Genomic DNA, 27,944 nt, shown 5'->3' on the forward strand with positions numbered 1-27,944 from the left:
GTCCTCAGTTGACTACACATGCCAATTTAAGGTTTAGTATGCCCATATGGAGCAACACAAAGCAGCACTAGCGGCTCTGAGACTGAGCCCAGAATTCATACTTCTCTTATCTTGTTTACCCCACACAAGTGAGCACTAATAATACATAACGAATAATACATAACAATAATAGTGGTTTGTGGTTGGGGAGCAAATAGGAGCAGAGGGGAAATGAAAGACTAATGGTGAAGGTGATGGAATGCATGTGGTGGAGGAGACAGCTGAATGAGAACTAAAAAGGGGAAGAGGAAAGGGGAGAAGACAGAATTTTCACAAGGAGGTGGGTGTTAGCCCTTTCTCAGATGTGCTCACCAAGTCACAGAGAGATGAATCCCAACATGTATACATGTCTGTATAAATGTAAGCTCCTATACACCCTTGCAGTTAGGTGTCTCAGCTGAGACTACCAGTTTTAAATTTGTGGCCCATGTGACTTGACAAAGGCTTGCTCAGTCTACTAGGCTGTGCTGCTTTTTGAACACAAAAGTTGAGAATCTCTTTTACATCCCTTATGAGCCAAATGAGGGGTGCCCAGTGCTGTAGGCTTTGTGGGATGGGAAAAAGGAGCTCTGTGTGCCTGTCTGCCATTGTAATTACTGAGAGAGGTTGGAACCTCTTCTGTGCTGAGGTTGATTTTCTCAACTACGCCATTCTCCCACAATGGAGCCCAATCAGGCAGCAACAAACTATGTCTGATCACCAGCTTATCAGAAACAAGGTCATAAAAATGACTGACTTACACCACACATGCCTGTTCACGTGTTTGCTTCTTCAGAACACTTGTCATCCAGCTTGTGGTTATGTTGGCTCAGCATTCAAATAAGAGATGAGCATATGACAGCTGTAGAAAGTCTAGACAGAGAAGTATCCTTGTTCTCTCAGGAGCATTCAGCTTCTTTTTTTAAAAGAGTCTTTCCCCCCTTTCTCCCTCGCCAGAAGCATTAGGCAGTTCTTTGTTTTGCAGCAGTTTGAAATCCCTAGCACTTTCCCTCTTTGAATTCAAAGAGCCTCATCTGAAGTATAAAATAATTGGTTAGCTAACCCAATTATCTATTGAAAAAGGATTATTTTCCTTTTGATTATGGGAATGACCTTATGCAGGATGTTTGAGAGGTTAACTTATTGTCTGCCTGCAAACACCCTCTCAAAATGCAATCAGGGTTTATCTGGTTAGGCACAAGAGGTGATTTTTTTCTTTACTTGCCAGCTAAGAAAATGCACTGGAAGGATTTTAGAACCATAGAATCATAGAATACTAGGACTGGAAGGGACCTCGAGAAGACATCGAGTCCAGTCCCCTGCCCTTGTGCCAGTACCAAATACTGTCTAGACCATCCCTGATAAGACATTTATCTAACCTACTCTTAAATATCCCCAGAGATGGAGATTCCACAACCTCCCTGGGCAATTTATTCTAGTGTTTGACTACCCTGACAGAAACTTTTTTCTAATGTCCAACCTAAACCCCCCTTGCTGCAGTTTAAGCCCGTCACTTCTTGTTCTATCCTAAGAGGCCAAGATGAACAAGTTTTCTCCCTCCTCCTTATGACACCCTTTTAGATACCTGAAAACGGCTATCATGTCCCCCCTCAATCTTCTCTTTTCTAAACTAAACAAACCCAATTCTTTCAGCCTTCCTTCATAGGTCATGTTCTCTAGACCTTTAAACATTCTTGTTGCTCTTTTCTGGACCCTCTCCAATTTCTCCACATCTTTCTTGAAATGCGGTGCCCAGAACTGGACACAATACTCCAACTGAGGCCTAACCAGCGCAGAATAGAGCGGAAGAATGACTTTTCGTGTCTTGCTCACAACACACCTGTTAATGCATCCCAGAATCGTGTTTGCTTTTTTTGCAACAGCATCACACTGCTGACTCATATTCAGCTTGTGGTCCACTATAACCCCTTGATCCCTTTCTGCTGTACTCATTCCTAGACAGTCACTTCCCATTCTGTAGGTGTGAAACTGATTATTCCTTCCTAAGTGGAGCACTTTGCATTTGTCTTTATTAAACTTCATCCTGTTTACCTCAGACCATTTCTCCAATTTGTCTAGATCATTTTGAATTATGACCCTATCCTCCAGAGCAGTTGCAACCCCTTCCAGGGATTGATTCTTAGGACCTGATTCTCCTTTAGGTGTGGTCTGAAAGTAATCCATAGAAACTTGGAGGATTGTATTGAAATGTCCTCTGTGTTTAGGATGGACAAGGAGGAAGTTATTAACGGAAGGTGCCAGAAAAAAAGGCCAAGAAATTTCTTCGTGTGCGGCAGTGTCCTGCATGGACACTGAGGCTACGTCTACACTGCAGGCTTTTGTCAGCAGAGAGTATGCTAACGAAGCACCCATTAGTATTTGTCATGCTGTCATTTGCCTATCTCCTTTTTTGAGGCAGAAGGGATCTTGTGCAAAAGGTTTTTTTTTTGCGCAAATACTGCTTGTTTTTGTGCAAAAACCTCTTGCGCAAAAAGCATCAGCAGAGATATGCAAACGAAAATGTGACAAATTCTAATGAACTCTTAATTAGCATACTCTCTGCTGGAAAAAGCCTGCAGTGTAGACATAGCTTGAAGGTGCATCTAGCCAACACCCTTATTTCGAAATAGCTTATTTTGAAATTTGATGATCTCTACACAGCACCAAATTTCAAAATAAGGCGCTATTCTGAAATGTCCCTTAACCGTTGTTCAATGAGCTTTACAGGGATGTCAGAATAGTGGGCCCATTATATTTCGATATTACGGGCATGTTCTTAAGATGTGGAATAGCTATTTCGGGATACTGAAGGTATCCCAAAATAGCTCCACTATGTAGACGTAGCGGGAGTTAGTTTCTTATTTCATTTATTCCAGACTTATATCCAGAGAACACTGACTTCCTTTGAATTTATGCCAGTGTAAATGAGAATCAATGAGTAAAACTGAGGAAGCTGCCCTCAAGGGATTAGTATAAAATTGATGTGTTAAGCCTGTCACAGTGGAAGATGGCTGTGACGGCGCGTTGGGGGTTCCCCGTCTCCTGCACCCCAAAATGGCACAAACAGACTGCACCAGCCAGTGGAATTGAGGGTGGTTTATTGCTCCTCCAGCACAGCGCAGCACAGATGTAATCTGGTTACAGGAACTGGGGCTAAGAGGCCTCAGTGCCCCCCTTGAGATAGGGGAGTCCCAGCCCCCTCCCCAGCTCCTACTTCCCTGCCTTCCAGCCAGGAACTAACTAACCCTCTTCCAGCCCTGCCCCCCAGCCAGGGCAGCATTCCACCTTCCTTTGTTCCTCTCCATGGGGGGTGTCTGGCCACTGGTTCAACAAGTTTGGCATTACCTTTGCATAGTGAGGCTTTCCCTGCTGGGTCTTGCTCCAGACAGCAGGGGTCACCACAGCCCAGCAAGTACCCCCACTACGTCACAATGGCAAAGTAGGACAATTTCCAGATCAGGTGAAGCCCTAGAAAGGAGGAGTGGTAGGTGGGAGGGAATAACAAACAGCTGTGGCCAGATTGTCCCTTTGATATCACTGCTCTACAGCCAAAATGCTTCTGAAATAAATGTAGTCAAACTTTACTAATTCTGGGTCACTGAGAATGAAAATGATGCTTAAAATTGTTGATTGGCTTTATTTTCAAGATATGCTATTGGGTCAGTATATACGCCCTTTGACTTGCGAATGGCGGAGGATAAGTGAGTTATAAAGGGAATGGATCTCAATTTAAACCAGAAATGACTAAAATCCATCTTTGACTGCATCTATGAATAAATCTATGACTGGGTTTGGACAGTACTTGCTTTTTAGGCAAAACAATGAATGATGCAATCTGAAGCTGGTATTGCGTCATACATGATATGAATTGCATCATGTTATTCCTAGAAGTCATGGATGTTTTGCTGCACAATGGCAATGTTTTGCCATCCATTCCAGTTGGTCATGCAGTCCATATGAAGGAAACCTATGACAACATGAAACAACTTTTGAGGTGCATAAACTATGACCAACATCAGTGGCAGCTTTGTGGCAATTTGAAGGTTGTTGCTCTCTTGCTTGGTCTGCAGATTGGATACACAAAGTACTGTTGTTTTCTCTGCGAATGGGATAGTCGTGCAAGAGATTCCCACTACATCAAGATAGATTGGCCACTCCGACAGTCATTGCAGCCTGGGAGGAAAAGTATCAGAGGGGTAGCCGTGTTAGTCTGAATCTGCAAAAGTGGCGAGGAGTCCCGTGGCACCTTATAGACTAACTGAAGTGTTAGTCTATAAGGTGCCACAGGACTCCTCGCCGCTTTGGGAGGAAAAGTGTTCGGCATCCACCACTTGTTGAATCAAGGAAGATTTTGTTACCACCCTTACACATCAAGCTGGGTCTGATGAAGAACTTTGTCAAGGCCATGGACAAAACACAAGCAGCTTTCAAGTACCTCCATGGAAAATTTCCAAGGTTAAGTGAAGCTAAGATAAAGGAAGGTGTCTTTGTTGGTCCTCAGATTCGTGAACTTCTTCGAGATGATGCATTTGACCATGCACTGCGTGGCAAGGAAAAGATGGCATGGAAAGCCTTCCAGTTAGTGGCAATAAATTTTCTCGGAAACAAGAAGGCAGACAACTACAGGTTGTTGGTGGAAAACCTCCTCAAGGCATACAAAAGCCTTGGTTGCAACATGTCACTAAAGATACATTTTTTGCACTCTCATCTAGATTTTTTTCCACCGAACTGCGGAGCAGTGAGCGACGAGCACGGCGAGCGATTTCACCAGGACATTGCAACAATGGAGAAATGCTATCAGGGCAAATGGAGCCCATCAATGCTTGCAGACTATTGCTGGACAGTGACAAGAGATGCTCCATTTAATGAATACAAGAGACAAGCCAAGAAGCGCCAAGTAGACACTGAATAGGACTAAACTATGTACATAATAGTTTTTTGCCTTTTGTTTCATAATAAATTGTATTTATATAACCCTTTTGCTGATTTTTAAAGTGTTACATAAACAGGACAGGTGAAATATCATGTAAAGCAACCATAAACACACGAAAAGACCTAGGTTTACAATTTATGATTAAAACTCTACTATCTACACAATATACATAGACGTAAAATGTAAAAACTTAAATATTTTGGAAACAGTAGCCAATCAGTTGTTTTAATTGTCATATTTGAATTCAGCACATCAAAATACATATTAAATAGCACATTTTATCTCTGAAGTAGACGACTTCTAAAAAATTGTAGACCAGTGTATCCAGTGATGTTAGCTTTGGGCAAGATTCTTTGAATTCAAAGGGGAAAAGACACCAGGCATTTTAAACTGCTATAAAACAAAGATGAGGAAAGAAAGCTGCATGAAGACTTCCTGTTTGTCCCAAGTCTTGCAGCCAAGGCAGGACCATCTCTGCCCATGTACTGGATCCATTCCCTGGCAACTCTTCGTGGTTCCTTGGTAACATGGCTCCATGGGAGTTATCCTATGAGCCAGAGAGGCCAGCAGGACAGCTGAGCTATGTCTACATTGCATACTGATTTGAAATAACAGAATGCACGTCTACACAGCAAGCCCGTTATCTCAAAATTATTTTGAAATAATGGGCTTCTTACTGCGACCAATAACCCTCATTTCATGAGGAGTAAGGGAAGTCAGAAGAAGAGTGTCCTTCTTCAACTTCCTGCCGTGTAGATAGTGCCAGAAGCTGAGTTAAGGTACTTCAACTTCAGCTACGCAGTTAACGTAGCTGAAGGTTGTGTATCTTAACTCATCTTTAGCCTGCAGTATAGATGTACTCCTAGAGTGAGAGAAGAGGCTCTGCAGAAACGATATTAAGTTTTGGCCCTGTGTCATCTTCTCTGGTTAAGCTGTATGGGGCCAGAGAGAGGAAGAGTGCATCTTCTCTACGCAGAGCCTGCCCTGCCTTCTCTCAGTTGGGACCCAATCCTGCACCAGTGAAGTCAATGAGAATGACTTGAGAAGAAGAAACAGGCCAGTGGAGTCTAGATATGTGGAGATGGCTCAGCTGAGTCAGCAGGGGAATTGTGACAGCTGAGCCCCCATTTCCACCTGGAATTGTATATATATATCCTTGTGTATGGGAGGTTGGAGGGGTGGGAGGGAAGAGAAGACAGGGCTTAAAATTGGCCCTCAGTAAGGAGGAAGATAATTGTCATAATAAAAGAGACCATCCATCTACATTATCTACCATCTACCATCATGACTCTGAAAGGTCCAAAAAATGTTACAGATCATTAAATGATTTGTAGATTTAAAACCTAACTGGTTTCCTCTGAAAGAGTCTTTCTGACAAAGCCAACCACAGGAAACAAAAGGAAAACTATGTAGCACTTTAAAGACTAACAAGATGGTTTAATAGGCAATGAGCTCATCACCTATTAAACCGTCTTGTTAGTCTTTAAAGTGCTACATAGTTTTTCCTTTTGCTTTTGCAAGATCAGACTAATACGGCTACCTCTCTATTACTATTCTACAGGAAACAAAACACTGTATTTTTGTTAAAACAATTAGTCAGCCATAGGCACATTTAGGGTTTGTCTACACAGCAGAGTGTAGGCCTGAAGCAAGGCCTAGGCTACCAAACTCCTGTACTAACTGTGTTTATTTGCTGCACTGCCCTGACCTAAGGCGGGGGCTCCCTGACTGTGTTTATTTGTTGCCCCACCCTGCACCAGGGCCAAGGCTTCTGAACTGGTTGCTTGTCGTCCACTCTGAAGCAAGGCTGGGCTCTGAACTGTTTGCCTCTTGCCCTTCCCAAGGCTGGAGTTATACGACTACTGATTGGCCTCTCTTGGTTGTCGCTGCCTGAGAACTGGGCCTGGACTATTGAACTGGGGTTTGGTTTTAGTCCCCGCTGCAGTGGAGCGGAGTGGCCACCCACTGAATCCCTCCAGAAAGCCTGAAATAATGTTATGTGCTGCTACACAAGAGGCCCTTTATTTCAAAATAAATTTGAAATAATGGGCTTCTTACTCCGACTTCCTGAAAACCTCGTTGTACGAGGATTAAGGAAGTCAGCGGCATAACGATTTATTTTGAAATAAGTGCTGTGTAGGCAGCATCAAATTTGCATAGCTCCAATTGTGTAGCTTATTTCATGGTACGTGCTACTGTGTAGAGGTACCCTCAGAGTATTGTCAGTAGGTTTCAGAGTCAAACCTCCTGGGGGAAGAGTGTGGCATTTCTCACATGCAGACAGAGGAAAACAGCATTGAATTGGTTCCTGTTTGAAAGATTGATTCTGTAGCTATGTGGCAAGTAATAGGAACATCATTTTGTAAACTGCAAAGTTAAATCCTGCAGAAAATGCTGCAAATACCAGTATGAACTGACACACCCTAAATCTACCCTAGTCTGGTCAATATCTTTACCCAGACCGCAGTACACATTTCCAGTGTCTTAGTCATAGCTGTGCCTGCCATGGCTACAGATTCCTGCATTGCCAGTATCAAACTGTGCAAAGCACTTTGATACCTTAAGCATAACACATGCTATAAAAATCTAATTGTATTCTATAGCTGATGTTAATATAATATTCTTCCTGCTAATGGAGAACTTCATGGTGCACATTTAATTTCTTTAATGTTAACTTTCTAGACAAATGTAGATATGGTAGAAGGGTTTTATGGAAGAGGATTTTTCCTTGTAGTTTCTTTTCTGTTCTCACTTTGCATCTGAAGTTCTCGGATGTTTGTGTTGCACATCACACTTACTGGTTGTGGTTGGCATTGACAAACATATATGGAAACTAGAAATGCGTTCTGAGCCAGGGGCTGCATAGTGCCCTTTAAAATGATACAGCTGGGGGGGGGGGGGTATGCAGGTTGTGTGACAGAGGAGAAGAAGGTGTGCAGGTGGAGCTCTCCCCCATGATGTCCTGCCCCCCCTTCCTGGTTCTAGTGCTGCAAGGTTGCCTACCCTGAGCTGAGCTGTGATGAAACAAAGTGGTCTGGCTGTGACCAAGGGCTCTGGTCTATGATACCCCCTCCTCCTTTGGTTCCCCCCAAAATAACTTATTGTAAGTCCTGGAAAGTGCACGACTTTCATAGATTTGTATATTTTGAGGCAGGAAGAGATCATTAGAGATCATCTAATCTGACCTCCAACTTAATTGTGGCTTTAGAGAAAAAGCAGTTTTCTTCTTGAATAATCTAATGTCAAGCAGAAACTCAGAGGCTCTTTACAGCTTAATATTTTAAATGTATTTACCCTCCTTTAAAATTTGTTATAGTAGTTAACCAACAAGAGTTTGCTTAAATTGTCTTGGCCTTTTGAGGGCAGTCTCACCTAATACTTGGCGGATCTGATATATTTGGCCATTCACTTAACAGGACAATCAATTTAGCAAAAGGGAGTACAAAGTCTACAAGATACAAGGTTTCTATGTAAAGAGGCTTAATACAAAGTTTCTATGTTCTATAAAACTATATGAAGTTTCTATAAAAGGACTTAATACAACAAACTAAAGACTTATTACAATGCTAAAAGGACTTGATCTAAAGCTAAAATAAAAAAATTAAATGAGAAAATGATTAATACAGAGATTAATGAGATTTACCAACAGTTGCATTGGTATGGAGGGGGCTGGGGTGCCTGCTCTGGGGAAGGAGTGGTTATATTGGAATGGGGGGTGCCTGGCTCTGGGGCAGGGGTGAGTGCATTGGGATTGAGGGCACTGGGGGACCTGGCTGAAGGGGAGGGGTGAGTGCATTGGGGTTACTTATAATTTTTTTTTAAATAAAAGTTACTTTATAACAAAAGGAAAACTTAAAAAACAATAGTCTGGTAGCACTATTTTTTTTTCTGCTAACTTAGAAATAATAACAGATCCACAGTAACAAATGATGGGGGGGGGGCCCACAAATTTGGCCTTTGCCCCCAGGTGCATAATACCCTCGCTATGCCTCTGCTACATCCACCCCCTCCAAGGAGTCTCAAGCCCCCAAAGAGAATCCTACTTCTGTGCCCTCCCAAATGTCCCTGCCTCCTCTACCCCATTCCTTACCTTATCCCTCCCCCCACTTCCTGGCTTGTTCCTAGAGTTAAGAGGAGCTGTCATGGTTTAAATAGTTTCCAGGTTAAGGCCTGGCATGATATATGCCCCCCCATGCAGTGAAGGTCCCAGGAGCTGGCTATGTTGTGCTCACAGCCATGTTGTGCATAGCAGCCAGTTAGAAGATCGCTGCACACATGGCCACTCATGTGCACAGCAAACCGGTTACATTTATTGATCAGCAACCAGATTAGCTCTGCAGCCTATGATGTAAAAGATTAACTGGGCCTTCAGCTCTGCCTGAGCCTCCTTTTATATCTCTCCTCACTTTCCTCCAGCACAGTAGTTTCTTCCCTTTCTGTCCCTTTTCCCACCAACCCTATTTTGGGTTGGGTTTTCCTATTACAGTAGAATTGCAGTTAACATTTTGCCACAAACCCTGGAGGACATCAGGCTCAGAATTTTTTCTTCTCAGAAGTAGTGTTGGCTCAGAAAACTGAAGAGATTTTAACCTCATTACCTCAAGTAATGATCCACATCAGTCATAAAAATGAGGAGGTTGAAGCCAACTAGAAGTGATACTGTCTCCACTGCAGAATTACAACACATAAATACATACATACATACATACGTACATAAATATCAAATGTTTTTTCTGAAGGACAAGTTGAGCCTTCATAGACAGGGTTGTCCAACTATCTGGAGTAAACATGCTATTTGTTGGGCGAACCAGTGGGGTACTGTATTACTTAGCTAGAGTTTGACACTACCTTTTGGATTTACTCTGTTTTTAAGTTCCTTCTGTTGTCTGGAAGAGATATAGAAAAAATCAGGAGGGATGTAATAGGCAGAGGTAATTAGCATTAGAAATAGCAGTCTCTGAGTTGGCCTTGAAGTGGAATGGAAACACAGCTCATAGTTTTGTGTAAGTTACAAAGATTTTGATACACAAAACTGCCAATGGCATAAAATTGCTTGCCTTGATTATGGAAACAGGCTGTTTCCTCCATGCTACATGGAGCAAGCTGGTTTACCATGTTCTTTCTTAATTTTTCAATTTACAGCAACTATTGGCACAAAAATTTTATGGGAATTTTATGGGTCTAGAGAACAGGGTTAGACTGATGTAAGGCACATGTTGACCAACGCTGCAAGCCTCTATACTAAAATGTAGCTTCAACCAATGCAGGTCACCTGCTACATCGAATTAATTCCACCTCCAAGTGAGTCATTGTGCTTAGGTTGATGTATTTAGGTCGATACAGTGTCAGTGCAGACACTGCATTGCTTACAGCAACTACTGCTGTCTTTCAGAAGCTGCCTCACAATGCCCCACACTGGCAATAAATCAGTGCAATTGCTTCAGTTGAGAGGTATACCACCAACACAAGAAGCATAGTGTGGACAGGCAAAAGTGATTTAATTACTGTGGTAGCTGTACATTAACATAACTTAGATTAGCTTAATTTTGTTGTGTAGGATTCCCCATAGCTTTAATACTATTAAAGAAGCTTGTTAATGCTTAGGAGGAAAACTTCTGGCTCTGCTAGTGCCAGAATAAATGTTCAACACAGCAAAATAATCTTGTTTTTGTAAATCTATAACTGCTTTTCAATATTTCTTTTACCTTTGTTTTTACTGCAGGTTATAGAAGTGATCATTCTCCCAGCAGTATCTGTAGCAATGGCATCCCGCTCTTGAGTCTCTACTCCACATCTCTACACCATTGATATACCAAATGTACTGTGGTTCAGGGGATAATTTTAAACATTTGAATTTCTATTTGACTTCCCATTTTCAGTCAGACAATACAGAGCAATATAGGATTTGATACTGGATCTGACTATGGTTCACATAATCCAGCATTTTACATATGACATCAGTTAATATCTAACACTGCAGAGATGAAAATCCATGGATACTGGGAAACGCATCCTTTGGGAGGTGGGAAACTCCTCCCATTTTGGTCCTTAATCAATCTACTTAAGATCTGAAGAAAGACATTTGATAACCAGGAATTATAGATGATAGTTACTTAGCTGGAAAGTTATTTGAGGAATCAGCCCACAGTAAATAAATGTTGTTGTTTTTCATTCTTCAGAATTGCTATCTTCATTTTCACAGCAAATGGTGACACTCTTGATAGAGTAATCAGTTCTGGCTGGATTACAATAACTAGAGGCTCCATCAAGCACAAAACAAAAAATGAAAGGTAATGCTCAGTTCAGAAAAAACTACTTCGTAAATATTTGCAAGCAAGGTAGTGTGTGCATGTTGATTATTGGTAAAAGTATATTAGAAAATCAGTGTCAGGCCAGGCCTACACTAAAGGGGAAGGCTGAATTAACATACACCACTCCAACTACATTAATCATGTAGCTGGAGTCGACATACCTTAATTTGCATTTCTGCGCTGTCCCCAATGTGAGGCCAATGGAAGCAAATGCTCCTGTTGACTTCCCTTACTACTCACTAGAGCAGGAGTACCAGTCACCAGTGGGAGTGCCCGCTGAGTTTGATTTAGCAGGTTTTTATTAGACCTGCTAAATCGAACTCTGGAAGATCAATTGTGGCAATGTCAATCTTTCTCCCAAGTGAAGACATAGCCTCATCCTTGGGACCTCTTCTTGGACTCAAACATATAAGAAATTCACTCTTTACTCAGCATGCCCTGAAGTAAGTATCTCAGCATAGGTGACAATATAATAAACTTTAAAGGATACAATGGAGTGTCTGTCAAGTATGCAATAGTGATGTTAGGGTGAAATAAAGAAGCAATACAATATAAAAAAAAATCAACAGAGTTAATTGGGATCAAGTCACAGGGTTTTCTTTCTTGGAAAACAAATGGTTACTTCTCTTCAACTTGGCAGAAGAGCTGAGTGCATAAGAGCAAAACCCATTTGAGACTGGTACAAGCCAATATGGCACCAAGTGAGATAAATGCTCATCTCATAATCATTAAGTCCTGGCATAGCTAGAGTCTTGCACTGCAATAAAGTCAGGAGATGAAGAGGAATAGTATTTGCCAAAAATAATTCTAAGGAACAAATAAGACAAGTATTGTTGCACCAGTACTTGGCTGTGACTGCTCTAATTTTTGTAGTAAATTCTCAGGTTCTCAGACAGGTGGATCATATCAAAACCAGCTGCATACAATACTTCAATGCATCTTCAATAACTATACTAAACAGGAGTCAGGTAACCTAGTACCATTATAGAATAAATACCGTTGGTGCCCTTAAAGAGCTTGTTTTTGTCTTTTGTACAGTAGGTAAAAATTGCTCAGAGCCATTTTTCATCATATGTCGTATGGGGAATGGTGCTAGTAATGTTGATACTTTGCTGAATGTTGGAAAGTTAAAAGGAAATGTTTTAAGGGCATGCACTGTGTGCTGTTATTACACTGTAAAAGGAAATTTGAACATTAAGCACCTGCCTTGTGAAAGAAGCCTATAATAGGTGCAGTCACAAACTCCTGCATTGCACTCACAATATGGCTAACATAGGTATACAGCACTGAGTACGCAGGTTTGGCCCAGCATGCACAAAGAAGCCTTTGCCATTTCACTTTCCCCTCTGGCCTTCTTCAGGGATTCAATGTGCAAATTGAGATTATCCAGCTAACAGGTTAGCAGTTAGTTAATTGCATTGTTTATTAACTATTTCCTGGCTGCTACCACACCCAATCCATCCTGACCATTACCACCATCAATGAATAGACACAGGAATCTCTTACTCACTTATGACAGATCTACAGATACTCTTAAATCTTTTCTTCTCTGTATAATGAAGAGAGGTGAGTAACTAGAATTCCATTTATCAAAGTCAACAAACTCAAGTCTGATTAATTTGTAAACGTCTGTCTACACTAACAAAATTATGCTGACCTAAGTTAGGTTGATGTACAGCCATCTCACCTTGCTCCTGCATGGCCCCGTTACACTCCTTGTTTTGGTGAGGCCTGTCCTCCCCAGGAGCACTTGCACCAATTGAATGTCAGCAGGGGGCATTATGGGATGATTTCCGATAGCCAGCAACAAGCAACATAAGCAACATAGTCTTTGTCTACACTACTATATTTTCTTGACTAAACTCATATTGACACCCCAAAGTCGATTTAATAAAAACTGGAAAAGATTGTTCACACTAGCCCCCTCTTGCAACAGATCATGTCCACATTGGGAGGCACCATCATCAACAATGTACTCAATACACTGTAGGTATGTATCCTACAGGGCAGGACAACAACTTTTGTCGCTAAATATTGTGGGAAGGCAGAATGGATTGTGGCATATCTTGGCACCATGCTAAATGTCCCACCATGCATTGCTTTCTGTCCCAGCCCTCCATTGGCTTCCAGCTTTCTTTGAGCTATTTTTTCCATGGCCATTCTTAGCTGTGCACCCCAGCATCTGTAGTGAGAAAGGAGGCATCCTGCACTTCTCTCCTATGCTCTGTCAAGTGCCATGAGGATATTGTGCCTAATGGTGCAGGTAATTGTTAAGTTACTGACAGAGGAAGACATTTTTGCGGAAATACTATGCTGCTCCCGTTCGGGCAAAAGTCCCTTTTGCGCAAAACTTTTGCGCAAAAGGGCCAGTGTAGACAGCTGAGATTTGTTTTCCGCAAAAAAGCCCCGATTGTGAAAATGGCTTTCACAAAAGTTCTTGTGCAGAAAAGCATCCATGCCAATCTAGATGCTCTGTTCCGAAAATGCTTTTAACGGAAAACTTTTCCATTAAAAGCATTTCCGGAAAATCATGCCAATCTAGACACAGCTTGGGTGTTTCACAGACGTCAGCATGGGTTGGTCTGAAAAGATGCATCACACACACATCTTCAGGAACACCAGCTTTTACAAAAAGCTGCAAGTGGGGACTTACTTTCCAGACTACAAGATTACAGTAGGGATATGGAAATGCCCATAGTGATCCTAGGAGACCTGGCTTGCCCCTTATAGCCTTGGTTCATTAAACCTTACACAGGACACTTGGCATTTAACATCCCTTGACTTGAGCATCTCTGTTTATTCCTCCTAATTTTATTATCCACTCAGTGGCTTCCAAGCAAATGCTTAATTCTCTTTTCTATCCTGCTTTTTGGCATCCCAATACTGCTTTTGCGACAAGTAGTCCTGTGGCACTTTATAGACTAACAGATTTATTGGAGCATAAGCCTTTGTTGGCAAAGACCCACTTCGTCAGATGCACCACGAAAGCTTATGCTCCAATAAAACTGTTAGACTATACGGTACCACAGGTCTCCTTGTTGCTTTCGCAGATCCAGACTAACACGGTTACCCCTAAGTGGAGAACAGTTCCTGGTTGCCTGCTCCACCAGGAGACACTGCCAGTACTCCACATCCTCATCTAGCTCAACTTCATCAGTAACTTTGTCCTCCAGATTACATCCTGTTTTTTCTGCTTCTGAGCCCTCTGAAGTATCCCCAGGGCTCTTGGATAGAGGTGGGTGTCACCACTGAGGATAGTGTCCAGTTCCTCATAGAAATGACAGGTCTTAGGTGCAGCACCAGAGCCCTTTTTGCACATGCCTCAGGAAATGTGTCTATAAGTATCCTAATTCCTATGGGTCAGGTACAGCTGGCACTGCACAGACTCCTCCCCCCATGTACTGATCAGATCCAACAGTTTGGCAGTGGTCCAAACGGGAGGGAGCATTTCGTGAGGTAGCCAGTCAAGGTCTCCTGGCAGACACCATGAGTCCTCTCCATGCTGAACCAGCAAACAGACAATGGAATTTAAAATTTCTGGGGCTTGCAAGAGGGGTGGGTGGGTTGTTTTTACTTGGCTGCAGGGCAGTAGAATTCAAACTGCTGACCAGAGAGGTCAGAATTGGCATTGTGGGACACTTTCTAGAGGCCAAATAAAAGGATTAAAACACTGATGTTGTCTACAATGGCTTGTTTTCATAATAAGGAAAAGGGAAAGAAAAGACTTTCATAGGGGTAGAAGTATTTTGTTGCTGAAACTGGACCTTATTCCCAACAAAATTCACATCACTGTGTGTACGCACTCACTATTTTGTTGCCAAAGGCAGTTTTTGGTGACAAAACTTGATAGTGTAAACAAAGCCATAGTGCCTACAGTCACTTAACTACATTGACCAAAGTGCTATGCCTCTCACAGAGGTACAGTTATTAAGCTGGCAAAGCAGGCAAGTTACAGGTCAGGAGTGAGATTTTAATGTAGATGCTTAGAGATTTAGGTCAGTGTAAGCTGCCTTGTGCCATCCCAACTCTGTAGTGCAGGCCAGGCCTGGATGTCCCAGGTAAACACCATCTGAACTAGCTAGAGAACTTGCCTGTACATCCCTTGAATTAATTCAGCATGTCATTTGAGACAGTCATTACTAATTCACCATCTGGTGTTCTAGGCTTATTGGTAATAGATATTATTCACTTCTTTGAGAAACCATCAGTGATCTGGACTGGCTTGCCCTTTCCCATCTTCACCACTGAAGACCCTGAGAATAGCCACATCAGAAGCTAACATTCGAGCCAGGAAGATTGACTAGTTTTTCTAGCTCAGTGGTCTCCAACCTTTTTAAGCAAAAGATCACTTTTTGAATTCAAGTGCAGTCCAAGATCTACCTCAAATATAAATACCCTTGCCCTGCCTCCTTCCCTCCCCTTCTCCAAGGCCCTGCCTCTGCTCACTCCATCCTCCCTCTCTTGCTCATCCTCACAAACTTTCATCAGGCTGGGGCAGAGGATTGGGGTGCAGGCTTTTGGGGAAGGCATTTGGGATGTAAGAGGGGGTTCTAGGTGTAGGCTCTGGGACAGCATTTGGATGCAAGGATGCTCCGGGCTTGGGGTGCAGCAGGGGGTTCATGATTGGGGTAGGAGTTCGTGATGTGGGCTCCAGCAGGGCACTGCATACCACCGGTGGCTCCTGGGTGGTGGTGCACTGGGGCTAAGGCAGGCTAACCCCTACCCTGGCCCTGGACCACTCCCATAAGCAGCCAGCAAACTCTATCCCAAGTCCTGTTGTGCCCCTTTTCTGCTTTGTAGAGAAAGAATACAGAGTGGAAGAGGAGGCACCTTGACATCATTGCCCTCCTCTTCCTCCTTTGCCCTGCACAGAAAGCAGGAGGCTGCCCAAGGGGAAAGGCAGCTGCAAGGCAAAGGGCAGGAGATGAGCAGCAGTGGGGGGAGGGGCAGCTGAAGTGCTGGCACTTGACAGCCTCTTCTTGGCCAAACCAGTCAGGATCACCTGTCAGAGGCTCCAAGATCTACTGGAATGAGTTGGTGACCACTGCTCTAGCTAGTTACAAAGGTGCCAATCCTGCAACTTGCATTTCTGCAGAAGGAGCCCGAGCTCATGCAGAGACTCATTAGCTTCCATGGGGAGTCAACTCATGTGGGTGCAGATGCTGAACTGGGGTCCAAATCTGTAGTAAGTGCATACCCTACAAACCTGTGTGGCGCACTGGGAACTGTAAATAACAACTAACTGTAATAGAATAGAGAATGGCCAGAGGCTAAAGGCATGTTTCTTAGGCCTTGTTACTCTTGTGACTAAATCCAGCTGCATTGCTTTGAAAATGTGGAAGTTAAAATGTATTTCCTGTGCATGAGTGTAAGACTGAGGAGTGGGTCACAATGAAGTAGCTAATGGCATAATTATTTCCCAAATCCTGCCCCATCTGTGAGTCACTCTGAACATATGGATCATGCCAATGTCTTTTCATTAATTTTAGAAGCAGACTACTGCAATGCGTTACTTCCAGAAATCACATCCCCCCTCATCAGCAGTTCATGGACAAGTTGTAGAATTAATGGAAAATGTACTTGCAGGCAGGTTGCATTTAAAGAATATGATTAATAATAGTTACACTGTAACAAACCGATGGCCATTGAGAACTTAACCATCGTCACTATGCTACACATTATAGCCCTTCTGAACCTGATGAAGCTAATATAGTTAGTACTCATCATATATGCCTGTTCTCAAACACAGGAACCTACCTCCTGAGCTACATGAGAATCTTCATTAACAAATAGCAGAATAAGGCCAAATAATGAGACATAGTTGAACAGCTCTGGTTCCAGCCATACTGCCTTTTATTCTGGAGGTCACTAAGGCTATGTCTACACAGCAACATTATTTCGAAAAATCATAGTCCACGTCTACACAGCTGGCAGTTATTTCAAAATAATGTCAAAATATTGTCAAGCTGGAGGACTTCTTACTCTGATTCCTGTAACCTTCATTGTACGAGGAGTAAGGGTACATCTACACTAGCCCCCTAGTTTGAATTAGGGAGGCTAATGAGGGCAACTGAAAATGCTAATGAAGCACGGGATTTAAATATCCCGCGCTTGATTAGCATATTCCCTTCCGGTCGCCATTTTGGAAACTGACTAGCCCAAAGTAACTGTCCGTGTCTACACGCGGCAGAGAAGTGGGATTCCGAGATACTCCTCATGGAATGAGGGGTTTAACAGTTAAATCGAACTAAGGGGTTGATCTTGGAATCCCGCTTCTCTGCCACATGTAGAGGCGGGCAGTTACTTTGGGCTAGTCAGTTTCCAAAATGGCGACCGGATGGGACTATGCTAATCAAGCGTGGGACATTTAAATCCCGCGCTTCATTAGCAATTTCGGTCGCCCTCATTAGCCTCCCAAGTTCGAACTAGGGGGCTAGTGTAGACGTACCCTAAGGGAAGTCAGAGGAAGAGTGCTCTTTTTTGAAATAAGTGCTGTGTAGATGCTCCCAATTAGGAAGTAAGCTATCTTGAAATAAGCTGCGCAATTGATGTAGCTCAATTTGCATAGCTTATTTTGAGTTAAGCCCTGCTGTGTAGATGTGCCCTAAAGGGCCTAACCTTATGGGTCTTAAGCAGAGAATTCCATAGCTAGAAGGCAGGAGATTCCTGTAATTTGTGCTATTGACATTTCTCCTGAGAATCTAACATACATAATATCCAGATATGAAACTGTCGGAGAGAACAAAGAGGTCAGTGGGAAATGTTATCTGAAGAATTAGCCCAGAAAGTACATTCAGCATCCTAGGTGTTACATCTGCAGTCTAATTAATGAAACATTAGCAAGGTCACATAAAAGACGTATCAACAAATTAGGTCAAACTCCAATATGTCTGCATTGCTGTGAATAAAGTGAGCAGTTACACCCCCAAGCAGAACGTCTGTAGGATTGAATTTACTTCCTGAAATGATTAAGCTTTTATCAACAAGTCAGCTAAATAAGGGTAAACTTATGTCCCTTGTCATAAATGAACTCCACTGCAGGGAAGTGGGGTCAGATTTTTCAAAAGACCCCAGCACCCACTAGCTTTCACTTCGACACCTAAATGAAATAAGCAGGTTTTCAAAACTGGGATCAGAATGCAGCAGCTCCCATTTTAATAATGGTTACTTATCTTTTTAGGTCCTTTGTGATGGCTATCACCAATGAACCAGATGTGGGTGAGTGAAAAAATAATCAAATAACTGAGGAGGCATCTGGCAGAGCTGCACATTTTTTTTATGTCAGTGGACTAGATACTGCTTCCACTCTAAGATCCTAAATTGGTTCCATTAAATCTTTGTTTACAGATTCACAGATTATCAAATCAGAAGACACCATTGCGGTAATCTAGTCTGACTTCTTTTAGAACACATAGGTCAGAGGATTTCCATGAATTCCTATTTGAACTAGAGTATATGTTTTACAAAAACATCAAACCTTGATCAAATTGCTAGTGAACAATCTACTACTACCTTTCATAAATTGTTCCAATGTGTAATTACCCTTACATTTAAAATTTGCACCCTATTTGCAGTCAGAATTTGTCAAACTTGAGGAGGCATTCATTCTCCCTTTGTACTAAGGCTCCAACATATCAAATAAATAGTGAAATTTCTTCTATACAAAGGAGAATTTTGTATCCTAAGTCTCTGTTATTAGTGAGAAAGTTATAAAAATTCTTAATATCACCAGGGAGATAGTTCAAAGGAGATGCCATTAATTCTTCAGGTGATGAAGGGAGAGGAACAGGATCCAAGAGGATGTGTGGATAAGTACAGTTAAGCTGCTGAAAGAACCAGTTATAGGCAAATAACCTGTATTTTTCTGTATTACTGTAGGCTTTTCCACAATCAAAGCTTTTATGCTGGGTCAAGATTTTTCCTCTGAAATATGAAATGCACAGAGGCCCCAATGAGTGTGGGATGAAATTGTCTTTGCTTCTAAAGTCTGTCCTTTACACTTCTCTCAGGGTGTGTCTAGACTACATGCCTCCTTCGACGGAGGCATGTAGATTAGCCAGATCGGAAGAGGGAAATGAAGCCGCGATTAAAATAATCGCGGCTTCATTTAAATTTAAATGGCTGCCCCGATCTGCCGATCAGCTGTTTGTCGGCAGATCGGGGGAGTCTGGACGCGATGCCCCGACAAAGAAGCCTTTCTTCATCGACACAGGTAAGCCTCGTGAAACCAGGCTTACCTGTGTCGATGAAGAAAGGCTTCTTTGTCGGGGCATCGCGTCCAGACTCCCCCGATCTGCCGACAAACAGCTGATCGGCAGATCGGGGCAGCCATTTAAATTTAAATGAAGCCGCGATTATTTTAATCGCGGCTTCATTTCCCTCTTCCGATCTGGCTAATCTACATGCCTCCGTCGAAGGAGGCATGTAGTCTAGACACACCCTCAGAGAAGAGGTCATGGCTAGCTGCGTGCACTTTGCACAGTAGAAGGGGCCTGAGATTAAGTGTATTGGCCAAATTCCTGTTTGGGGAACTGCATTTTGCCGGCCTAAATCCTCCTTCGGTTTCACTTCCTCTCCCAACTCACAGTTCAGGCCCATCTCTACAGCAAATCAGCTTCCGTGTGCTGTTGTGAGGAAATGCTTTGTGCAGTTTGCGAGCAGCTCTTTTATGTGACCTTAAACATCTCTCTGAAAAAAAACATGACTTTCATAAAAAATCTGCAGCTGCTCTGAGCAAGTGAAAGAGAGAAGGGTAAGAGGACTGGGGGAGGAGCAGAGACAGCTACATTACCAGATGCAAGCGGAACTGCAGGAGAATGGAAGCAGCTCTTCAATATGAAAGCATTTTTATTTGCTATTAAGCAGAAAGGATCAGGAGGAAGAGGTGTTTTTTTTAGAGCTTTTCTCATGAATTTACAAGAAAATTCGCTCCGCACAATGGCACTTTAAGAAAGACACTTCCTTGGCATTCATGGTACACCTGCATGCATCTTGTTCCTGTAGTGTCAGTACTGAGACCAGAGTACATCACACAGACGTCCTGACGCCAGAGTCAAGGGCTAAAATCACCCTGACTGTATATAATGAACTACATTCATATTCTAGTGGGTAGCTGTTGTCATTGTTAAGGTTCTGTTTAAATGTGGTTTAATCAACCTGTTAGAAAAGGACTAAATCTAAATCAAAGTCTGTGCATACTTTGCTGTAAATTCCAGATTACCGTGTACATTGGCAATGCCCCATGGCATGACTTGCTACAACGAGCCCTTTTTGTTAACAAGCAGCAGGAATTTGGTGGGTTTTCACCCCAGGGAGCCTTTCTGAGCTGACTGTAAGCTTCTGCTTAACTGCTCCTTATCAACCCAACTTGACAACCATCCAGGAGCCACTTTTAATGAATTCTTAAACCCTTTGCATTAATCATCTTCATGTGTCCACAGCTTGGCAGTCGCCTGCCCTAACTTTATTTTCTGTGTGAACTAAGTGCTTCTAAAAGGCGCTTGGCTGACAGCTCTGGAGTCTGAAGTCCTCTATCTATAGCATCGCGTGGTGCAAGTTTACACATGCCGCTCTGCTGTGCCCAGCACCTGCACGGGTGCCAGGGTAGTTCAGTTCCTATCTAAGCCTAGGGCAGATAGTCTCCATTCTCATTTGGTCTGCAGCTGAGGCTGTCAGGGTGCCAGTTTCCATACAGAATTTCAGGAGGTAATTGAAGCAGCACCAGCTCCTGTGGAACCACTGCTCTATGGCTGCGGAAGATCAGCTGCTTGGCGGCGCAGTTGGTGGGAGCACAGCTCTGCTGGAGTCCCCAGGCGCCTCTCACTGTGAGGGGAGCTGTGGAACCGTCTGGCTCCCTACTGAAGGTTCTGGTGAAGAAGGGTGATTGACGTGTACCTGTGTATAAATCATACGTGCCATTATGATGGCACTTACCACAGGGCAAGTGCACCTTAAACCACAGTTGTGAGCATAGATGACCAGTTAGTGGTTTAGTTAACTGTTTTGTGTTCAGATGTATGCATGCACATTATATATGTACAAATGGGTCAGCCATCACACACCAACAGTTCTCAAAAATGATGCCCTGGAACTCTGGCAGCAAAGGGATTAAGTATATTACAGTTTTCAGACAAGCAGAGGCCAGATTCAGATGCACAGACATTATGAGCTGGGTCAGTTAACCACAAAGGTATCTCAAACTCCTTCACACCTAGAGCTATGAGATATCTGATAAGCTATATCGAGTTACTCCATTTGAACTCTGCCCTCTAGTTGGCTGTCTCGTCCCTACTGCCTGACAGATGAGGATAGCAGCATCCTGCTGGTAATCACAGATATAAACATGGATGAAACTGACCTTTTTGACTCATGATTTTGCTTAATATCATAGGGAACTCTGTGCAGGATTAAGTAAAAAAGTCAGCTTTTTGGTAAAAGAGAGGAATTGCTGTGGAAGAAAACTAGTGCATTTATAAGGAACCACGATATTTTTGCAGAAAGCTGAAAAAAACCCTTGCACTTTCCAGAACATTTTTGCAAATACTTTAGCAAAAATATGAATTAAAATCCAGAGTCGAGAGTCGAGAGTCTCTGCTGCAGTCTGCACTTTTCACACACATTTTAAAATTATTTCTCCCCTCTCTTTATCACACAGCTTGACTCTCCTTCCTAATCCTTACTGTCCTGTAAAACTAATCTTATACATGTGCAGATAACTATGAGAAACACTGAACTTATGATATCATAAAGACACAGAAAAATAACAAACGATCGTTTTACTTCTGGAGGGCTTCTTTTATCTGTAGCTGATAAAATGGTTCTAATTACTACATAGTCTTTATGGTATTAATCTTCCCTTGGCAAGTTTTAATGGCCCTGTGGAAGTTATTACTCATCAGACTGAATTTCTTAATCAGTTCCCTCCTTTAAAATAGTTTTGATACTTTAGAGCTGGAGACATTAATAAGAAGGTGGATTCCCTCCAAACCTACCACAGAACACTGGGAAACTTACTGGCAGTGCTGCTATGGTTGAGAGAAATGTATTGGCTTACTGGATCAATACCCCAAATCTGGACAGGGTAGAAATTTCTCTATTCAGTGGATCAATACGCAGATTATTCACAGGACAGAAATGCATATGGTCACTGAATCAATACCTAAAATAAGAGGAGATGCAGCAATTCTTTAGAAAATGCTTTTATATATTAAAAACAAAACAAAGCAAACAATTCCCTGGAACAGATTCTCAGCTTTTGTAGATTGTCATAGTTCCATTACCTTCAATGGTGACTTGAATGCTTACCTTAGCTGAGGATCTGTCCTCATGTGTTCATGCTCAGAATGGAAGGTATTTATCTATTTATTCAATGGTACAAAGTTCAGTAGAATAACTGTTCTCACTAATTGCTAATGGGTGAAATTGCTGGCGCTTACATGGAGACATTCTGGTAACAGATAATTAAGCATCTAAGTAGTTGAAAATGTCAAGAGAGAAAAATGATCTCTTCACCTCACTGAGTTCATTTTTAAAACTGTGTCAGTTCAGCTCATGTTGCTCCTCACACAGCCGGCCTCTCAGTCCTGTCAATGAGCTATAATAAAGTCACTGAGCAGAGTGAAACTAAAGACAAAAGCAAAAATGTGGGTAAAAGGATTCCCTTCCCCCTCTTTTTTTCTCTTACTTTAGAACTTCACTTCTACTGGCTGAGGGCGGGAAAGGATGTCCTTCACAACCTGCCAACACCACGTCTTTCCAACATGTATGACCTCACAGTTTGCAGAACCCTATGCAGTAAAGCCACTCTCTTCCTCACTCCTATGGCTAGATGTGAAGTTCAGCCTAATTAATGAATTGCTGTAGCTTTCAATCAACACAGGAAATCCCCAAATGGGAGCTCCGCACAGTTACTTGTGTTGATAGTTACAGCCAGGTCCTGGACCCCAGTTAAAGTGGCAAAGGTTCCTGGAGATCTTGATAAGTACCACCATCCAGGTCTCTATGTTGCTTTTACACCTGTTGCAGGCTCTCTATCTGCTCAGTGGGGTGTGTGTAGATGTGTTACTTCTGCTGGTGCTGATGACGCGCATCAGGACAAGGATACTGACCAGCTAAAAGTAAGAAAGGGAGGAGAAGCTGGGAGCAGGAGGGAGGACAAATTAAATTTTTGGAGTTGCAGATAGAGACAGAAGAGGCTCCAGACAATGGACAAGGAGGTTTTTTCATGAAATGCTGGCTGCCTGCCTGGCTTAATATTGGGCTGGAGTAGTATCTGAGTCTGAACATGTGGCAATGCTGTGTAATTGTTTCCATACAATTCAAAGATTGCCCCCATGTCTTTATTCTATTCCTTTTCAGAACCCTTCATTGTATAAAACTACAATTCTATGTGAGTCACTGTAGCTCAGGAGAGGAAAAGTGTGGACCATTTACTTGCTGCTCAGGATGTATTCTGCTACTGACTTTGAGTGGCTTTCTCTCCCCATATATTTCTGATGAAATGCAATGCAATGCATGCTTTGCACAGACCTTGTCTCACCAGGGCACATGAGGTGACTCCTCATCTGTCACATAACATTTCCTCCTTCCCTTGTATGCATGCTGGTGCAATATGGAGCACACATCAGTTTGCAAATCACCATTACATGGAAATATAATATGAAGTGTATCTTTTACCTACTACATAGTTATTGCGATATTAGCATACTCTTCTTCAAACTCTCATATTGCACTGGGTAAAAAAAAAAGTACTATTCTAACACCTCATCTCAGAGTCAGAGATCATGGGTTTAAATTTCAGTCTGGGCTGATGCTTGGGATGCAAGGATCCTTGGGAGTGACAATCTACACGGCCTTTGAGTTACAAAACTACAAACAGAGCAACAAATGCAGCTGCAGTTTGAACCTCTCTAGTCCAGCACCTGACAGGCACCAAACCAGGGAATTTGCCAGACTACAGGAGGTCAATATTGTAGTGAGTGGTCTTTTTAATTTTATTTTGCCAGAGTGAATAAACAGAACGATGTTTACAATACTGCTTAATAATGTATGACTGTACTTACGTACCCTACATAAGCCCATGCCTAGCCAAGGCTTCTCAGCTGTCTTCATAACAAAGGATTAGTGTTTTTACACAATTTTACTGTATTTGAACAAGGAAATAAGTAGATACATAAAAAAAGCCTATGGTTAGCATCATTTCTAGCATTTCCACAGCTTGCTGAGCTCTGAGAACACATTTAAGAGAAAGTTAGAGCTAAATAACAGCACAGAACATTGAGAGCCAGGACTGACAGCTGTAAACAAACTTTATGGGACAGAGGAAAACTTGGCCACACCCACAATAAATTGACATTTGGGTAATTCAAATCATGCAAGACCATTGATGTTGCCAGATCAGAGAGCACCACACTAGTGTACAAATGGTCCTTTTTTCTCTTTTTGCTCATGTATAATCAGTTCAAAAGCATCTTTGTTTGAAAATCAAGATGCCTGGCAGGTAATCATGCCATCTCAGTTGAATTATTGCAGGTATTTTTTCTAAAAAAACTCCAACCTCATTTAAGCAGCTGAGAGCCCACTATTCAACAAAGTTATGGTCCAAAGCCTGCTGAAGTCAATGGAAGGACTTCTATTGTCTGCAATTAGTTTTGGCTCAGTCCAAAATGAGCTAATGTTTTCTTTTGAGCACAGGACAGTATTTTTCTATAAATGGTCATCAGTGACTTTACACAACTTTCACAATAGGCAAGAATGACACAGTGGACTGGATTTATTTTGTAAATAGCATTCTTTTCAAATAAATTAATGAGTAAATATTGAAACCCAGAAACCAGAGCAACTTCAAAGGCGTTACTCAACTTGAACAGGGCAAATCACACATTTCAAAAATGGCCTCAATCCCGATTTGCCCAACAGACCAGAACGGCTCTGCATTTAGAGAAGATTCTACCCAATTACCTGCCAACTGAAAGCTATTAGCATGTTGGTTTCTTGGGCTTCCAGATCGTGGCTGAGGTACAGAATGTACAAAGGTTGTAGCTATGCTGCACAAAGGGATTTCAGACTCCTTAGCTGCCAGTTTAGCACCTTTCATGAACATTGGGTTCACACACATATCAAAAGGGTCTTGATTTACAACTGTGTTACTCCAGTTTTACATCTGTGTAAGCGTGGCTGCCACTATCTAGACACTGGAGATTGAAGTCAGGACCTCTGGAGTTAAAGTTATGAGTTGCTACATCATGAACTAAAACTCTTGTCTGGAGCTGCAACAGACTCATTTCCTCAGTGGATTTGTAATATACCTTCTCCACTAGGCTGAGTAAGTCAATAGAAAATGAAATCAAAGGAGTTCCACTTGTAAAACCAGCATAATGCAGTGGTGAATCAAGCCTAGGGTTTATAATTTTACATTGTTAACAAATTACAGCTTTAAAACAATTAAAGACAAAAATAAATCCTTGTTTAAATAATGTGTGAAGTGTCTGACTGTGAATGACAAATGATAATTGACAGTTGCCCTGGGTTCTTAACTGATGCTGCTGTGACTGTAGCACAGGGCTTTGGCAACATTAACCCTCTAGTGGTTGAAGGGAAAGATTTAGACAGAGTATATGTCCAGGAAGTGGGTGTGGTGTAGAACTGAGGTCCTCAGGAAGTGAGATATTGCTATAGTAGAATGTATACAAAGTACCAGGCTGTGTAATGGGAAGAACTCACAGCTAGCACCTATTAGCTGGGAGGTGGATCATGGCTAGAGATCATGGGTCAGTATACTTGCCCAAGCAGGATTATACTTGGAGAGGTCAGCAGTTTCAATGGAATTTGTGTGGGGTATTTGTTGGGAAGGGACAGGAGTGTGACGGGGGCCAGAACAAGTGCCGGTAGTGAGAGTAGAATACTCTGTTTTATCAGCTGTCTTGTGTATTGTACGGCTGCAAGGAAAAAACAGTATTGCCCTTGCCATCTTCCATCTGGCCCCTTGGAGCTGGCAGCTGGAATTATTTACATACACTTCCCATGCAGCCAGTGCATTAAACTTTCCTACACTGCTTGGTAAAGCTGCATTTGTGATGGGTGTGGAACACTTTGAGGTCAGGGTTGCTGATTTTGGTTAGACATATTCCCGGAGAAACTACGAGGAATCCTGTGGCACCTTAGAAACTAACAGATTTGTTTGGGCACATTATCTTATACCCTAATAAATCTGTTAGCCTCTAAGGTGCCATGGGACTCCTCGTTTTTGCAGATACAAACTATCACGGCTTTCCCCTCTGAGATATTCATGGAGTTTTCATTACATGAAAAAAATCTTTAATTAAAGATGTATTATTAATTCCTGGGGACTGCAGGATAATCCCAGAGGGTTGGCACCCCTAAGAGGTGTGTGCCAAAGCTGTGATTGTGAGATGAGGAAATGTATGTTTTGCACCCTCCAGCGTGTGTGAGCAAACGGAAGAGTTGCACATGCACCTTCAGGATCCAGTATGGATCAGTTCAGTGCAGAGTTGTGTGTGCTCTATAATTAGCAGGGAACAGGGATTTACTACAAAGGGTAATGTCAGTGGTGACCTGGGCTATGACAACAGTCTATTATTAACACGCACTCCTTGCAAAGTGAGTATGATGAGTGTCAGGTGTAGCAATACTAAATGATTAAGACATCAGTTAGCTGTGCTTGCTAAAGGCCCAGATCATTTCCATGTGGACAACTCACCAGAGTCCAGTAGATCACAACTTGTTAAGTCACCAAGAAGTTGCTGCAGAATGGACACAACATGATGACTATGCAGGCCTCTCTCCACCCAAATCAGCCATTAGCCTGCAATCCCCATGTCCTGGTTCCCTTCATGCTCTCCTGCAAATTTCTGCAACTGTGTGAGGCAAGAATATCCCAGAATCTACATGTTGGCAACCCAGGCAGGGCACATATTGATCTTCCTTGAACAGTCAACTTACTTGCAAACCACCAGGTTCTGTCTTTGGAAACGCCACATTAATCTGCTGTGAGATCAGAAAGTAGCCCCTTGCTCCCGCCCCCCACTCTCAACCAACCAATCCAAGGTTTGTCTATCATGTGTCCTCATTACTGACACCTCCTGAGACACCCCCGCTCTCCCTGTGCTTGCTCTTCCCCTCTCTTCCCCATCCCTGTTCCTGCCTCTTCCCACTCACACAAAGTCCTCTGACTCCTCTCCACCCAATACAACAGAAAATGTGGTCAGACTGCTGACTGTTCTGTTGTGTTCACAGTATACCCCCGCACATAAAATAAAGGCAGATTATATCTCTAAGAGAGACAATTTGTTGGAAGCAACATGAGATCTTAAATCTTTATTGCACAGGTGTACAAAGGTTCAGACTAGAGACGTCAGTGGTGGGTTGTTTGCTGGGACAATGATGTTGGCACATTCACTTGTACTTCTTCAGCAAACCTAACATGGCTGCACAGAAATCCTCTCTGGGTTTTTTCTGTATTGGCCCATGCACACTACTTCCAGACTGCATGATTATACACGCAAAAAAATAAACATATTCTTAAGTACCATTTTCAATCTGGGTCCCCCAAAAACTTAATGGGCGACATGAACTATCATGGATAAAAAATGACTGGTTAGGACGATTTTGACTTGCATCACAGCAATAGTTGGATTCCCAACTCTGTTAGCCGAAAACCTACC

General features: G+C 42.4%; 1 long non-coding RNA gene across 1 annotated transcript in view; it reads left to right on the forward strand.

The window, feature by feature from the left end:
• LOC142829760 (uncharacterized) overlaps nucleotides 1-27,944 on the forward strand; it is a 94,043-nt gene that overhangs the window by 24,513 nt on the left and 41,586 nt on the right. The window contains exon 2 of the long non-coding RNA XR_012904505.1: nucleotides 18,443-18,480. This is a non-coding gene — a long non-coding RNA (uncharacterized LOC142829760). The remainder of the gene's footprint in view (nucleotides 1-18,442; nucleotides 18,481-27,944) is intronic.

Source organism: Pelodiscus sinensis, chromosome 6 (genome assembly GCF_049634645.1).
Source record: "Pelodiscus sinensis isolate JC-2024 chromosome 6, ASM4963464v1, whole genome shotgun sequence".
Taxonomy (NCBI): domain Eukaryota; kingdom Metazoa; phylum Chordata; order Testudines; family Trionychidae; genus Pelodiscus; species Pelodiscus sinensis.